Below are 15,602 nucleotides of genomic sequence, written 5' to 3'. Positions count from 1 at the left end.
AGACAGATTAACAAGAAAAACGCCCATTTATTTAATATAAGTTTTATATAACACAGGAACCTTCAGAAATGAACACCCAAAGAAACAGGGGAATCTGTATTTTTAAACTAAATTTGTTTAGTTGTGGATAGTTGTGGATAGTTGTGGATAAGTACCATTGGACAAAGGGGCTATGATCTAATTGTATTGACTTCAGGGGTGGTTAGCAAAGCTTGTTTGTTTGAATTCTTCTCTGTGTTTCTGCATCTTCAGAGATAAGGACATTCCTTTCCTTTTGGTATAGGGAGAGTAACCTCTTAAATGAGGGTCTTATGACCTACTTTAGAGGAATGTTAAAGAAATATTTTATGGCCCACTTAGGGGGGAAGGGTGAGAGAAAGTCAGAGAAACCTTCCTGCTTCTATTGTTTTCTCAAATGCCAAGGTGTCATATTTTAGAGGAGTATGTCCTGAACCCCATCACTTGATAGCTTATTATAACTTTATTTATTAGAAATTCTTCTGTAATTCTATCTTGTTGGTTCTAGTTTTGCTATTTAGAGCTCTGCAAGAGATGTTTAATATTTTCTCTTCCATCCCATAGCTTTTAAATTTTTGAAGGCAGCTTTTGTAGTTTTATTGTTATATCTTTTCTAGTTCTTCATTTATGTTCATTTGTTAATTTATTCAACAGATATTTATTGAGCACTGATTACATGCCAAGGAATACTTTAGGGGTTGGTTATTTTAAAGTGAAGAATATAGATCCTGCCATCATGGAGCTAAGTAGTTGAGTTCCTCATATTACATAATTTTTATACTCTTTATCACCTTGTTGAGACTTCTATATTCATCGATTTCTTCCTTAAATTCTTTACCTGCATTAAACACAACATTATAGATATATAGCTGTGGTCGTGAGCCACATGTTCTCTGTTCACCGAGAAACATTTTTCCTTTGAAAGCAATTACATTCCAGCAAGTAAAATAACTCTGAATATAGTAGCAAGATGGGCTTAAATTTTAAGCAGCAACATGAAAAAATATTGTCTGACTACACTTCATATTGTATCAGAAGTTTGCTTAGGAAAATAATTTGAGACCAGAAGTCTGTACCAGCAGGGAAATGGTCAGAAAGCAGAACTTTTGGGAATTCTTTTTAGCAAACCAGTTTGTAACAGAACTAGCCTCTAAATCTTCAAGTACATACATAGAGGATAGAGTTATTACTGGAGGGGGATTTTCAATTTGATCTCTTACTTTATAATTGATCTGTTTTTTGTCTATATTCTGTGCCCCATTTATATATATCATTTTGTTTGAAGATGTAGCCTTTGCAGTAGTATAATTCACAGAGGCAGAATAGGAGCCCCACTTTTATCTTTTAAAAATTAAAATGACAATGATTGAGAAATTATGAAATGTACTTATGTCTTCAATAATGAGTATGAATGCATATTGATAGAAAAATAGTGGGGCAATTATAGAAGGAATAAAATTTCCCACCCCATATTTCTACCAGCGCTGCAATTATATGTTGAATCGCAGTTTTTCTCACATTCTCTTTCTCCACTTATGGTCCTGAAAGTCATTAGTTTAGAATGAGTTAAGATAAGGGGGTCATTGGATAAGAATTTGGATGCCTGCTGCCTGTCTCTGAAGAGGAAAATAGAGGGCAGTTAGCCATAATAGGCACTTCACTGACTTAGGCAGAAGCCTTTTGTAATAAGAAACTTCCCTGGGAAATAAATGAAAGCTCTCACACTTCCACACAGATTCATGAAATGCTGATGGGATCTGCTCATATTTCTATGGAAATGCTGTATAATTAGAGGAGTCACTGCTTAGTATTCCATCAAGAGGTTGTTTTTCATCTCCTGAGTAACTTCTTTAAATTTCTTATGAAGCAAGCAAAAAAATTTCCTCTATAAAACTGAACAGGCAGAGGGGGTTTGTTCAACTATTCAGTTATATAAATGTCCACGCTACACATTTTATATTTTGAGTATCAAAATAGGTTAAGTTATCCTAAAACCATTCAGATTTGTTTTTCAGGAAATAAAATTGCATATTCTTTTAGTAATAAATTAAAAATAAGAATATTTTGTCATTTTAAAAACTTTAAAAATCTATTTTAAAATATGATATTAGGATTATCATTTTGTTTATTTCCCTTTCTTCACTATTGTAGTAAACTATAGTGTCCAATCATTGATGTCTTTTATATTTGAATTTATATTTCAGTTAATTTTTACAATGGCTTTCTTTGCTTGTAAAGATAGCCATTTTCACTCATTCATTTATTCATTCATTATTTAACAATTGCTTGTTGAGCACTTATGTGCTTAATCAGTGGGAGGCACTATGAATGCAATGGGAAGTTCCAGTTAGGGAAGAAAAGGGTAGGAGAGAAAAATATGTAAGATTGTGGAATGCATTGGTAGCAGGTGGAGTAGTTAAGATCTGGGCTGGAGAGATAAGCAGGGGCCAGATCATAAGGGTAACAAACTAAGAGTTTATGCTTCCTCTCCAAGGCAGTGGGAAACTCTTAAAGGGTTTAAACAGGGGACTAACATGATTAGATTTGGGTTTGAAAAAGATTACTTTTGGCTGCCATGCAGAAAATGAATTGCAAAGAGACTGGAAGTACTGAGACTAGTTAGGAAGCTGTTATAATAATTCAAGCAAATATGATGGTCTCCAGAGTAGGGAGAGAAAGTTATAGACAGGTCTTCTCATCAGAGAATATGTGTAAAGTCAGGAGGGAACAGACTCTGAAATTCTTAGGAAAATAAGATTTAAGAGATGGGTTAAGGAGAGAGAACCTACGAAGACTAGAAGGGGTGGTGAGAGGTGGGAGTCAAACCTGGGGATTGTTTTGGGGGAGTCCAAAATGAAATGCTGCACTTCATTGCTTAGTATATACACCTGGGAAGAAAATGCTTTGATGTTTGTGTTAGGTGAAAATAAAGTGTTGGTTCACTTTTAAAAACAAACCGAAGGCCTAGCATCCAACAAGCTATCACTATTACTTGGTTGGCTGTCAGTAGAGTAGGTTGCAAGTTATTTTCGAAAAGGTAATTGGAACAAACCTCCTTGATGTGAGACTTTATTAGAGATTTTTTGGGGGTTTGATATTTCTTGAAATGGGTAATGAGGCTAATCTATCAGCAGCATCATGCTATTTCAGGGATGCAGTGATGATAAATGCGGAGCATGGGATAGCGCCAGAGACTCTGTAATTAATCACCACCTTGCAGTTGTCTTCAGACATTTATTAACAACACTGAGACTCAGTTTTAAGAGTCTGTCACAGTGTGTTTGAGTGGGAGGCTTCTAAATCCCAGCAGTTGTTTTCATTAGCTGCCAAATAAAGAGAAATATGACCATGTGCTCTAGGCAAGTCAGAAGAGCCAGCAGCACTTCTGTTTTCCCAAATGTTCACTTAACTGCAGGGAAAAACAACAGCAACGAAATTTAGAAAGGTCTACTTTTTATTCAGACCTATGTTTCAAAGAACATTTTAAGTATCACTTTTATATTTTTTGTTAATAGTATCTAATAGGTATGAACAAAATGTGATTTTAACAGTCGCTGTCTTTGTCAATTCAGGCTGCTATAACAGAACACCTTCAGCTGGGAGGCCTAAACAACATTTATTTCTCACAGTTCTGCAGGCTGGAAGCCTGAAATCAGGGTGCCAGCAGGGCTGGGTTCTTGGTGAAGGCCCTCTTCTTGGTTTCCAGATGACTTCTTCCAGCCATGTCCTTTTAGTCTCTTTCTCTCCTTATAAGGGCACTAAGCCTATAATGGGGCCTCAGCCTCATTCTCATGACCTTATCTAAATCTAATTACCTCTCAAAGGCCTTGCCTCCTAATGCTATCGCATGGGGGCTTAGGGTTTCAACATGTCAACTTGGAGGGGATGCAAACACGTAGTTCATAACGTGCACTATTCAGGAAATTCTCACAACAATCCTACCAAGCTAGTATTTACAGTATCTCCCGTTAACCAGTAAGGGACCAGAGGCCCAAAATAGTTCAGTTTGCACATGTACAAGTGGTTGAACTGGCCCTCAAATGTAGACTGTTGAATGCTCTAGTCCTTGGTCATTTGACTTTTCCAATGGTTTGAAAGCATGTTTGTCTTTTGAGTCCAGAACTTTGTCTATAAAAAACCTAATGTAGAGCAGCTCCTACCCTTTTTCCAGAGGCCTGATGTACCTGCTCAGAATTTTTATGGCTCCATAAAACTAATTTTAAACTATGTACAGGTGCTGAGTTGCCTCACATTAGATGAATTGGGCCCCCATTGTAGGAGAAGATGGAAAGAAGGAAAAAACCTAATTTGATACTGATGAATTTTAAAAAAAAACGATTTATGTTTATTGAGACTGGATCAGTGTTATCTGGACTTTTTAAAAAAAGTATGATATTTATATCATCACTTTTAAAAAATTTTAATTTTGAAATAATTTTAGACTAGCAGAAAAGTTGCAAAAATAGATCATGAAGTTTCTGTATTCTCTTCACCCATTCCTTTCTGTAATGTTAACATCCTACATAACCATAATTTATGTACTTACACAGTACCTTTATCAAAACCAGCAAAATAATATTGCTGCATAACTATTAAGTAAACTACAGATTTTGTTTAGTTGGTCACGAGTTTTTTCCACTAACATTCTTTTTCTGTTCCATAATCCAATCCAGCATCCCACATTGCATTTAATTGTTGGTTCTCCTCAGTTTCCTCCAATCTGACAGTTCCTCAGTGTTTCCTCATCTTGAGGTTGTTAAAGAGTACTGGTTGGTCATTTTGTATAATAGAATGTCCCTTACTTTGGGTTTGTCTGATGTTTTCTCAGGATTAGACTGATGTTATCTATTTTTGGCAAGAACACCACAGAAGTGATTTTGTGTCCTTCTCAGTGAATCACATCAAGGAGTGCATAAAGTCTTATTACTGGTGATGCTGACCTTGATCACTTGGTTAAGGTAGTATCTGTCAGTTTTCTCCACTGTAAAGGTACCATTTTTCCCTTCATAAATATCTTAGGGGGAAAGACTTTGAGACTATGCAAATATCCTGTGTCTCCTGAAATTTTCAGTCACTCGTTGTGGCATTCATCAGTAGATCTTGCTGAAAATGATTATTACTGAAGTGTTGGCCTCATGGTGATTTTGTATTTCCCTCATTCCTTCTACATTTATTAATGAGAATTCTGTATGGAAGAGGTGGCCCTTTCCCAGATTTATATATTCAATTATTTACATTTATCAGTATGGATTCATGGTTATTTATTCTATGGGTTATAATCTAATATCATTATTATTTATTTTATTGCTCAAACTATTCCAGCTTTGGTCATTGAGAGATCCTTCAGGTCAGCTCTTGAAGCCTTTTGGCATGCCCCCTGTCCCTTTTTGAGCATGTTCTTACTTCTTGGAACCACAAGATATCCCAGGCTCATCTTGTATTTTCCCTGCCTCAATTCTGAAATCAACCACTTTTCTAAAGAAGTCTGGTTCTTTTTTTTTTTTTTTTTTGAGAAATGATGTGTCTCACTGCTTCTAGACCCTCTCAGTGGACAAAGCTTAGAAATATATGTATATATACTAACCCATGCATACACGAATCCATATTTCCTTCTTTCTATATCTATCTATTAAACAAACAAACACAAGTTCATACTGATACCTTAGCCCTGGGTCTACAGCTAAATTGATCATATAAGCTGTTCTAATTGAAATCCTTAAAAAATAAAATTTTCACGGTTTCCAGCTCCAAGTACACTAGGCTGTGAGTGAGGAATTTGTGCTTTGTTTCCAAATTTGCCAGAAAGCAGTTGTATCACCATCTTTCCTTTCCTGCTATCTGAACCGTACAAGTAGAATAACAATGCCTGCCCTATCTAGTCACCAGGTGGTTGCATGGATTTAATAAAAGTCTTGATTCTCTCCACTTCTCTAGTCATGTCTCTGTTTTCCTTCATAAACAGTCTTCCACTGCGCCTCCAGTCTTTTCCCCTCAAAGCTCGCTGACATCCTGCAGCCAGAGAAATTTATCAGAAATGAAAAACGGGTTTCATTTTTCTTCCTCTTTAAACTTTGTAATGGCTTTTTATCTGTCAAAAAAGTAAGATCTAAGGACTTGATGTGGCAATCAAGGCCTTCCATGGTCTGATTATTTCCTCTCTATGAGTCTCATTTCTTGTTATTTTCTGTCCTCCCATTTTACTCTAATATTACAAGATTTCTTGAGATCATCTCCACTCCCTTGCCAACATCAGTGCTTCTTCCAATTCTTTGCTCTTGTGATACTATTTGGCCATGTTCAGATGGGAATACTCTTGACAGTTTCTTTTAGCTAACTCTTACCTAAATTTCAAGGATCAGTGTAGTGTCATGCATCCATCTACCTCGTTCTATGCTTGGTCAATTCAGTCAATACTTGACGAGCTTGATGACTCATCTATTTTTTCTGTTGCCACTTCCTCAGTATTTTACCTGAAACCTGAAGCCACTGTAGTTTGTTTTCTGATTCCATTCCATTCCTTATCTAAAATTGCTCTTGATAAGTTCCTAATTGCCAAATCCATAGATACCTTTCAGTCCTTATCCAATTTGACCTATAAAGAGTATTGGACACTAGAGGTAATTCAGTGTGGTTGCCATGCAGCAGGTCATAATGGCGCCACAAGAGTCAGGGGCTTATTTGGGAGAAGAGCAGTGGTGGCAGACAAGGCTGGAAAGTAGACAAGGGCCATCTCAAAGAAATCAGGAGGCCATGGTAAGGAGATTACATTTATCCTGAAAACAGTAGAGAGCTATGTAACAGGTTTAAATAAGGTAGGTTGTGTTTTAGGAACATAATTTAGGAACATGAATGAATTTGGCAAGACTGGAGCACAAGTAAAAATGAAATAAGCCAAGATTGGAAAGAAAAGAATTAAGCTGTTTTTCCGTAATCATGGAGTAAGATCATGGTTTATATAAACTAAGATAGTAAAAGTGTGAAGAAAAGTGGATGTTTTTAATAGGTATCAATACAATCTGATGATGAATTGGAAGTGAGGGATGAGTGATAAGAAGAAATAATAGAATTTTAGCTTCTTATTAAATGATAGGGGAATTTCCTGAGATTGGGGATGTAGGATGAGGAGTAGATTTGGGAGAGGTAGAGGGTAACTTTGTTTTTGGAAATTTTTGAGATGCCTGTGGAACATCTAAATAGAGCTGTCCCACCCACAACCTCATACATTACTAAAGCCTGAAACCCAGATGTGGGCAGGAGATGCAAGTTTCGAAATCAGTAACATGTTTATAGTAAAGGAATCCATGCTTGTGGATAAGATATCTGAGGATTTTTTGTAGTGTGAAAAGGGGTAGAACATTTTTCCTTCCCTTCCCTTTTTTTTTTCCTTTCTTCCCTTTCCTTCCCCTTTTCATCTTAGTGAACAGAACCACCACTCACCCATTTCACCCAGCTAGAAACCTCGAAGTCATGTCCAACTGTACTCTCTCCATCACCTATTCAACTTATGCTGATCCCATCTCCTGCTTAAATCCTCTTTATTCCAATTGTCTTTGCTTTAGCTCAAGCTCTTAGAATTACCTCACGGACTACTTATTATCATTCTTGCTGGTCTTTAGGTTGTCAGTTTATCCTCTTCAAAGCCATTTATCTTAAGAATTTTGTACCCCAAGAATCTATACACTATTTATAATTATTAATAAAATATTAATTAGTTAATTAAGATATTTTTGAAATATAAACTAATAACTTTCAACAGAAGTTGGAATTTCAAACCTTTGTTCTATAATAATTTATGGGTGAGACTAAACTAAAAATATTAATATTTACTTTCTTTGTGGGTATTTGATATCATCTATCGTGGGTAGAAAGAAAACTACCCCTCAGAGTAATCTTGGGGAAATGCATAATTATAATCTGGGGGTGTCATATGGAAGGTGATCTGGATAAGGGGGTAAGAGCTGTTGTCCTGAGGTAAGTGGGAGAAGGAAAAAAAATCAGAAAGAATTTACCAGAGTAATTGTATCATCCCAAATTTCTGACATGATCTTAGACGTGGTAAGGCATGAAATTGGCTAGCAGTCCATTTGTGTTCTCTAGCTAGTAGCCAACTGCAAGACGGTGGGGAGCTTCTGTACATACCACTTTACCACCTGCTAGGACCTGTGATGGCAGACACAATAGTGCGTTGATGAATGCTAACAGGGCTGATGGTTTTATAATATGGAATAAGAAAGAAATGTAGATATTTTTAGATACTTAACATTATGCATACAGAAAGCCAAGGAAGAGAAGATAAACTTTAAGATGGTGTACCTGAATCACTCTGTGAATTTGTTGACAGGCAGGACCAGACAAAAGGTAAGGGCAAGGGACATAGTGAAATTGATTTTTATTTTAAAAAAAACTTTTTGTGAATAAAATTTCTTAGCCAATTGAATAGAACTTTATTTTTTCCAGCTATTTTAATACTCCTTTTCTTTGTGTGAAATGTCCAGAGGCAATCAGTTTTTTTATACTGAGTGTTTTGTTTTCACACCATTGGACAGAGAACACTCTCTAAAGCAGCAGAAGACAAAGCTTTAGTTCAGTCTCTAAATGACAAGCTTGCTTATAAATACAGTGGGTTTTCAAAATCATCATAGCAGAGTAGTGAATTTGGAGTTAAGAAATATAATGATATCCATAAAAGTTGCATTTGTTTATTTATTGGTTAGCATATACTTATTGAAAAATAAATATGCATCTGATACTGTTACTGATGGAACGATACAGCAGTGAATAAAGCAAAATCCCCGTCCTTAATACACTTACATTCTAGAGAGGGAGATTGATGATAAACAAGTAAACAAGTATATATTATAATGTCAGATAGTGATAGGTACTGCAATGAAAAATGAAGCTAGGTTTGGAAATAAAGAATAAAAGAGAAGTTACTTTGGAAAGGATTAGATAAAATTTCTAATAGGATGTCTGAGACCATTTAAAAGTCTCCGAAGTATTTTATTTATAAATGTGGAAGGGCTATCATTTTGTCTGTGACACTGTCTATTGAAATCTTTATAAAAATGAGATCCCTTCTACTATTCCAAGATTGTTGGTCTTTGATTTTTCCAAGACCTCATAGTGACACATCTTGACCCAAAAAATAACATAAAAAGTTATAAATTTTTTATCTTGGAAAAGCCCTAATAAAAAGTCTGTGACACCTGTATAAATTACTGCATGGAGTTATGTCATTAATTTTTATTCCTACCAGTAGAAATTTAGCCTTAGGATTAAAATGCTAAATGTACCCTCAGGGGGCTGAAGGCCTGAGACAAGAGATAATCATCCCCACTTGGGCTACTTCAGGATGAGAGGAGGCTGAGCAGAGTCTCAAACTCACTACGCCATGTCCAGGTTGGTTACATTTTGCAGCACTTTACATTTGTAATCATTTGGTAGCTATACTGGAGAAATCTTTTAGGAATCAGTAAAAGCTGCCCATTTTCCCTTTAAAGAATGTGATTATATCCTTCCATAGAGTCTAGAGGCAGACTGTCCAATAGAAGGAAATTTGAGCCTTATATGCAATCTAAAATTTTCCAGTAGCCACATTAAAAAAGTAATAAGAAATAGTTGAAATTAACTTTAACAACATATTTCATTTAATCCAACTATCCAAAATATCATTTCAACATGAAATCAATATAAACAATATCAGTTTTCTTTTTATACTAATTCTTTGATATCCAGTGTCTGTTTTATGCTAAGAGCATCTCTCAGTTGAAATTAGCCACATTTCAAGTGCTTAATAGCCATGTGTGGTTAATGGCAACAATATTGAACAGCACAGATCTAGAATTTCTTTATGTATTGAATCAGCTTTCATTTTATTTTATTTACTGTTTTCTGAATCTATTTTAAGCTCCAGAGATCCTTTATATTTTTCCCATACATGTGCTCAGAACAGATATATTTTGATCATGGAGGGCATGGAGACTTAAACTACTTGTGTCATTCCCTCCTCCTCATCCCTTCAGCTTTTGTCTGATAGAAGCCAAAAGCAAATCAGGCTTGTGAATAATGGGATATTAACAATATTATTGATCAAAAGAATGTGTTTTGCAGATCTAAGACATTCAGGGATCTCAAACACATGGCACTCAAACTTATGACAGCACTCTAATGACAAAAGTCAATCTGATGCAATTGCTGCAAAAGCAAGCAGCATAAAGGATTCCCACAAGCATAAATTTCAAAGTGTAGTTTTTTGAATATTATGCTGTCTGCTAAAACAAAAAGAGAGATGGGTGATAAAGAATCAGGAAGTATATTATTTTACATTCCAGTATGGGTGTTCAAAAGCCTTATCTGGATAATTTTCATTTCAAAAGATTGAGCTTTAACAATATCCTGCTTCTGGGTCCATTTATTATAAATGTCATAACCTTGAGAGAGACAAAAGAATCTGATTCGCTCAGGTCACATCAGGAGTTCACTGCTGGACCTTTCAGCTGAGGCAAGGATGCAGGGTAATGCAGTAATAGAAGAGTTATCAGAAGCCCAGCCTGGTATTCCAGGGACTGTTCTCAGGGAAGGAAGAATCACTGGACCTTAACAATGTTCTGTTCCAAAGAATAAGAGCCACAGGAAATGTTAACATAGAAATAATGTTGCTGAATTCATGCTTTAAATTTTATTTACTATACTGCCAGACTTTGTCTCTTTATCTGTATTGCCAAGAGCATTAAAAATGGTAGAATTTCTTTGTATTAAAGCCTCATAACATTGACTTAATATAGTTAGTTCTTCAGAAGGTGTAGAACTAATTACATTTCAGAATAAGTCAAGTGGCAACTCCATATAAAAAGAGATTCAAGCAGCCAAAGAACTGGAATAACTGTGAAGAATAAATAAAAATATCAGGATATATCAAGTGAAAAATATGCAACAATATGGGTTAAGAATTATTAATTATAAAAAGATACTCTTAAGACATTTTGGAGTGGATTGTTACTCCCCCTTTATCCAGGTAAATGTTTTTATTAGCAATCACGCAACTTGACATTACAGTTATTATTTTGTGTATTTGTTTATTGTTTTTCTACCTCACTAGCATTAAAACTCTATGACAATAGAGTCTGCTCCTGGTACCTATTGCCTGTGTCTAGAACAGGATGTGGCACATAGTAGGCACTAAACAAATGATTGTTAAATGAATTAGTCGGTGAATAAAAACATTAAATTCTCTACTTTTTGTGTTAAGACTAAGTAAAAATGATGTCTGGTGATTTACAGCTGAAAATTACTTTGGGAATTATTTTAGTTTTCTTACTTTAGAACTGAAATAATTGAAGTCCTTGCAAATGTACCCTTGACTTAAGAGACTACAGAAAAAGATGAAGAGTCAAACACAGAAAGCCGCCTACACCTGGATTTCTTTTAAGAATATGAATGTACTATGCTAATGTCAAGTAAGTTATAAGTCATCTATTCATTGGCAAGATAATTTTATAACTACTACTTCTCTGGTTTCAACTCCCCACCAAGCACAACCCTGCTCCCAAACACCCTAAAGTACTTAATATGAACACGAATATAAATAAAAAATATAAATGTTTATTAAAAAATTAAAATTTGGAGCCTCTGAAATGCACCCTACAGAGGTTTCAAATATATATTAAAATATGAAATATACACATCAGCATTTTATATGCCTACATTTTGTTTAAGCCAACATTATGTGAAACTTCCAGAAAATCAAGACATGATGACAAGAACTCTGTGATTAAATGGGGCCCACTTGGATAATCTAGAATAATTTTCCCATCTCAAAATGCTTAACTTATATCACTTCAGCAAAATCTCTTTTTCCATGTAAGATAACATATTCACAGATTATGGAGATTATTAGGGTGTGGACATATTTTGCAAGGGACAGGGAGGGTGTCATTATACTATCTCACATCTCTACTAGAACAATCTACAAATTAACCACCTCCTCTATAGATTTGTAAATGCCTCAGTCAATAGAAAGCCCAGCCCATTGCATGTGTAACGAACACCCAGTAATCTCTTTCACTTGTTGCTGAGTTTCAGATAATGTTTTTAAGCATTTGAAATTCAGTTATATTTTAAGGGGGTGCTGTGAAGGCAAAGGCCACTAAGAACAACAGAAAAGAGATATGTTTTCAGAGGGTAAGACTATCACTTGGAAAAGCAGCTCTGGCTTTAATTTACTAAATAGTTTTGTTAAAAAGGACTCATGTGGTTCTGCTGTGGTTACATAGCTACCTTTGTTTTACCACAAATTCAAGAGAAATGGTCAGTGAGCAAAAGGAATAGGCAGTACCCATACAACACCATGCCCCACACCATCTGAAAAATTAGCATAACACAAAGAGAATGCTTATAATAATAGCTCGAAGTCATAAAAAGAGTAAATCATGGCAGGTGTTTTAAGAATGCTTTCTATTTTTGAAAGACTAATTTCAAAAAAAGTTAAACAATTATGATATAAAGCTCCAGCATTAAAGTGTTAGATAATAGTCCGTGCTGGGGGAAAATTTGTTAATTATGTTGGAAAACAACTATTAAATTTCTATCCTGTTTAACTTTATTTGTGACTTGGTTTGGAGTGTCAACCTTGACTTACAATATTGTTTATCAATTAATTTTTAGAACATGAATTATTTGTTAGATGGACACTATTCTGTTTGGCAACATGTAAATACGGGGCAGCAATGTGTCCTATTACATTTTATGTATGTTGTCGGTTCACTGCATTCAGAGTTAAAGCCAGTTATGTGGATCCTGGTACATGTTGCATTTACTTACTTATTAATAATTTTCAGCTGATATTTGTTTTAGTGATCCCAGGTCTGCACTTTGCTGCTTTCTCTGATCCTGCTGGAAGTAAGAGGTAAGCAACAGCAAAGGTTGCGTCAAGGACAGCATGAGGAGTCAATGGACTTAATTTTCTCTTTTTATATAATCTTTCACAGTGCAAAATGCAGGATTGAGTGGCCAGCCTTTGTGCATGCTGCTTGAGCTCTCCTGAATGGCTGCTGAATATCAGATACTTCAAATCCAACTAACATTCATACAATAAGTAGCTTGTTAGCAATGCAGATATTCCGGGAGCCATAAAGTTAGTATACAGGGCACTGGGTTTGCAGGCATTTCTTGGGTTCAGCTGATGAATATTTAATCCTATTGAGCATTTGGAGAAAATGTAAAGGCTTTGCTGAAAATCCAGTTTTAACAATTAGGGCTTCTTGTACATTCTTATTCTGAAAGTCTTTGAATTTATCATATTAAATGGCTAAAGGGGGGAAAATTGGTTTTAAGTCTGTTCCTGGAAATTACTTGGGGGGTTTTTGGAGGGTGAACAGTAAGTGTAATTGCCCTTGACAAGATTCTCTTGATCTGCTGCTGGCAACTGGCAGAAAATGCTCTCATGTTCTTATTTTATTCCCAAGGCTCTGGTAATGGACTTTGTTATAAACAGACTAAATGACATCTCTTTTAATCATCACAATTCTCTTTCTTGCTCACAAGAATCTTACACATCTATTAGAATTCCCAAAATGGTGGACATATAATCATAAAGACATTTTGCAAAGTAGAGGAGGGAGAAGAGTGCTTTTACTTTCTCTTCAAAATCTCCCTGAGCATTTACCTAATTCAACCATGAAAATGTGTGTGCAGTATTTTTCCCCTTCTTTGTTTTGCATTTCATTCCTCTTTACTCTGGCTCTGTGCTCAAGTGATCATCATTTCCAAATTTCTTGTATTTTTCAATGGTACTTGAAATAATCTTATCCATTCAGTCCTATGTCATACTCTGTTCTCATTTAAAGAATAAAGAACATTGAGAATAAAGTAAACGTTTTTTCAACAGTTTTAAGAAATGGAAAGAGATTGAGAAACACAATTAAGGGAAGGACAATATAGCTTATCGGATACTTGTCTGTCACAGGTAAAATCTGTTGTGTTGGGAACTATTTTTCTTCTTTTATAAAAGTGTCTGAGGAATTTGAGTAAATGAGAAAGCACAGGGAGCTGTGGAGATCCTGAAAGCACTGACTGGACTGAGCCGGGCACATTCATGATGCACCCAGCGTGCTACTGCAGTTCTAGGCTTAAAAGTGGGAATGGATGGCCGCTTCCTCACTGCTATTGCAGTTTCAAAATGCCCCCCCCAATCTCAGAATGGATGAAGAGGACGCGCGTTATACAACTTATGCCACGTAGGGTCCCATTAATTTGGAGCCAAGGGAAATTTCTCAAGAGCTGACAGGGCTCACTGTGTCTTTATAGGCATCTGCATTAATATTTTGAGTGAGTAGAGAAAAATAAAATACAAATACTGGCCTATTTGCTTTGGGAGGGTATCAGTGCTTATTAAGATGAGTTGAAGAAATTATAAAGGGTTCCAAATGTGAAGGCGAAAACTAAAGCCTCTTTAGTTATTTTTCATTACTACTAACACTAAATGAGAGCCCGAGTCATCAGAAATAAGGATCAAAAAAAAAAAAAAAAGAATAACTATTAGTAAAGATATTTTCTATAGCTAAGGGTTTTCTCTGTGGCACATCTATATCATGACTAGTTATGGGCTTGTCTCTTTTCTATTCTCTCTCTTGGTCCAGTGTTTTCTTTCTTTCTTTTTTTTTTTCTTGAATATTTAAAAAAAATATCTATTCCTATGTGAAAAAAAAGCCCATAGTACTGAAAGTCTCTAGAAACATACAAAATCTCTATGAAGCACACACATTCCTTTAAGATATGCTGTAATTACTAAGTCAGTCAAGGCTCAATTTCTTTTTCTTTTCTTTTTTTTTTTTTTTTGAGACAGAGTCTCGCTTTGTTGCCCGGGCTAGAGTGAGTGCCGTGGCATCAGCCTAGCTCACAGCAACCTCAAACTCTGGGACTTAAGCGATCTTCCTGCCTCAGCCTCCCAAGTAGCTGGGACTACAGGCATGCGCCACCATGCTTGGCTAATTTTTTCTATATATATTTTTAGTTGGCCAGATAATTTCTTTCTATTTTTAGTAGAGACGGGGTCTCGCTCTTGCTCAGGCTGGTCTCAAACTTCTGACTTCGAGCGATCCACCCGCCTCGGCCTTCCATAGTGCTAGGATTACAGGCGTGAGCCACCGCGCCCGGCCTCAATTTCTTAAATGTCCTTTAAAAATATGCATAGTTTCAAGGCTACGTCTATAACTAGAGAAGGGGTTAATAACATGCAAGAAGAATTCTGTTTGGTGGGATATAGAACTGCAAAATAAAGGCAACCAGACACTGGAGAATAGGAGATAAAAGAAGCAAAGCTGTAAAGGTCAGATCAGACTGTGAGATGCAGTAATGATGGGTTATCGAGCCTGTGTAAATCTGCAGGGGAAAAGCTCCAGCTGTCTAGCTTGGGAGGCAATGTTTTCTGCATCTATCACTCGAAAGAAATATAAATGTTTACATCATCACAAATAATAAACTCATTTGTATTTATTCACTTGATTCTCCCCTGTGTATTTCTGCTTTGCATACATGTATTCTTTGGGACACACATAAAGAACTGTGTTTCCTCTGTGTCCTTCAGT

Source organism: Eulemur rufifrons, chromosome 7 (assembly GCF_041146395.1).
Source record: "Eulemur rufifrons isolate Redbay chromosome 7, OSU_ERuf_1, whole genome shotgun sequence".
Classification (NCBI taxonomy): domain Eukaryota; kingdom Metazoa; phylum Chordata; class Mammalia; order Primates; family Lemuridae; genus Eulemur; species Eulemur rufifrons.
Note: the sequence above shows the minus strand (reverse complement) of the source record.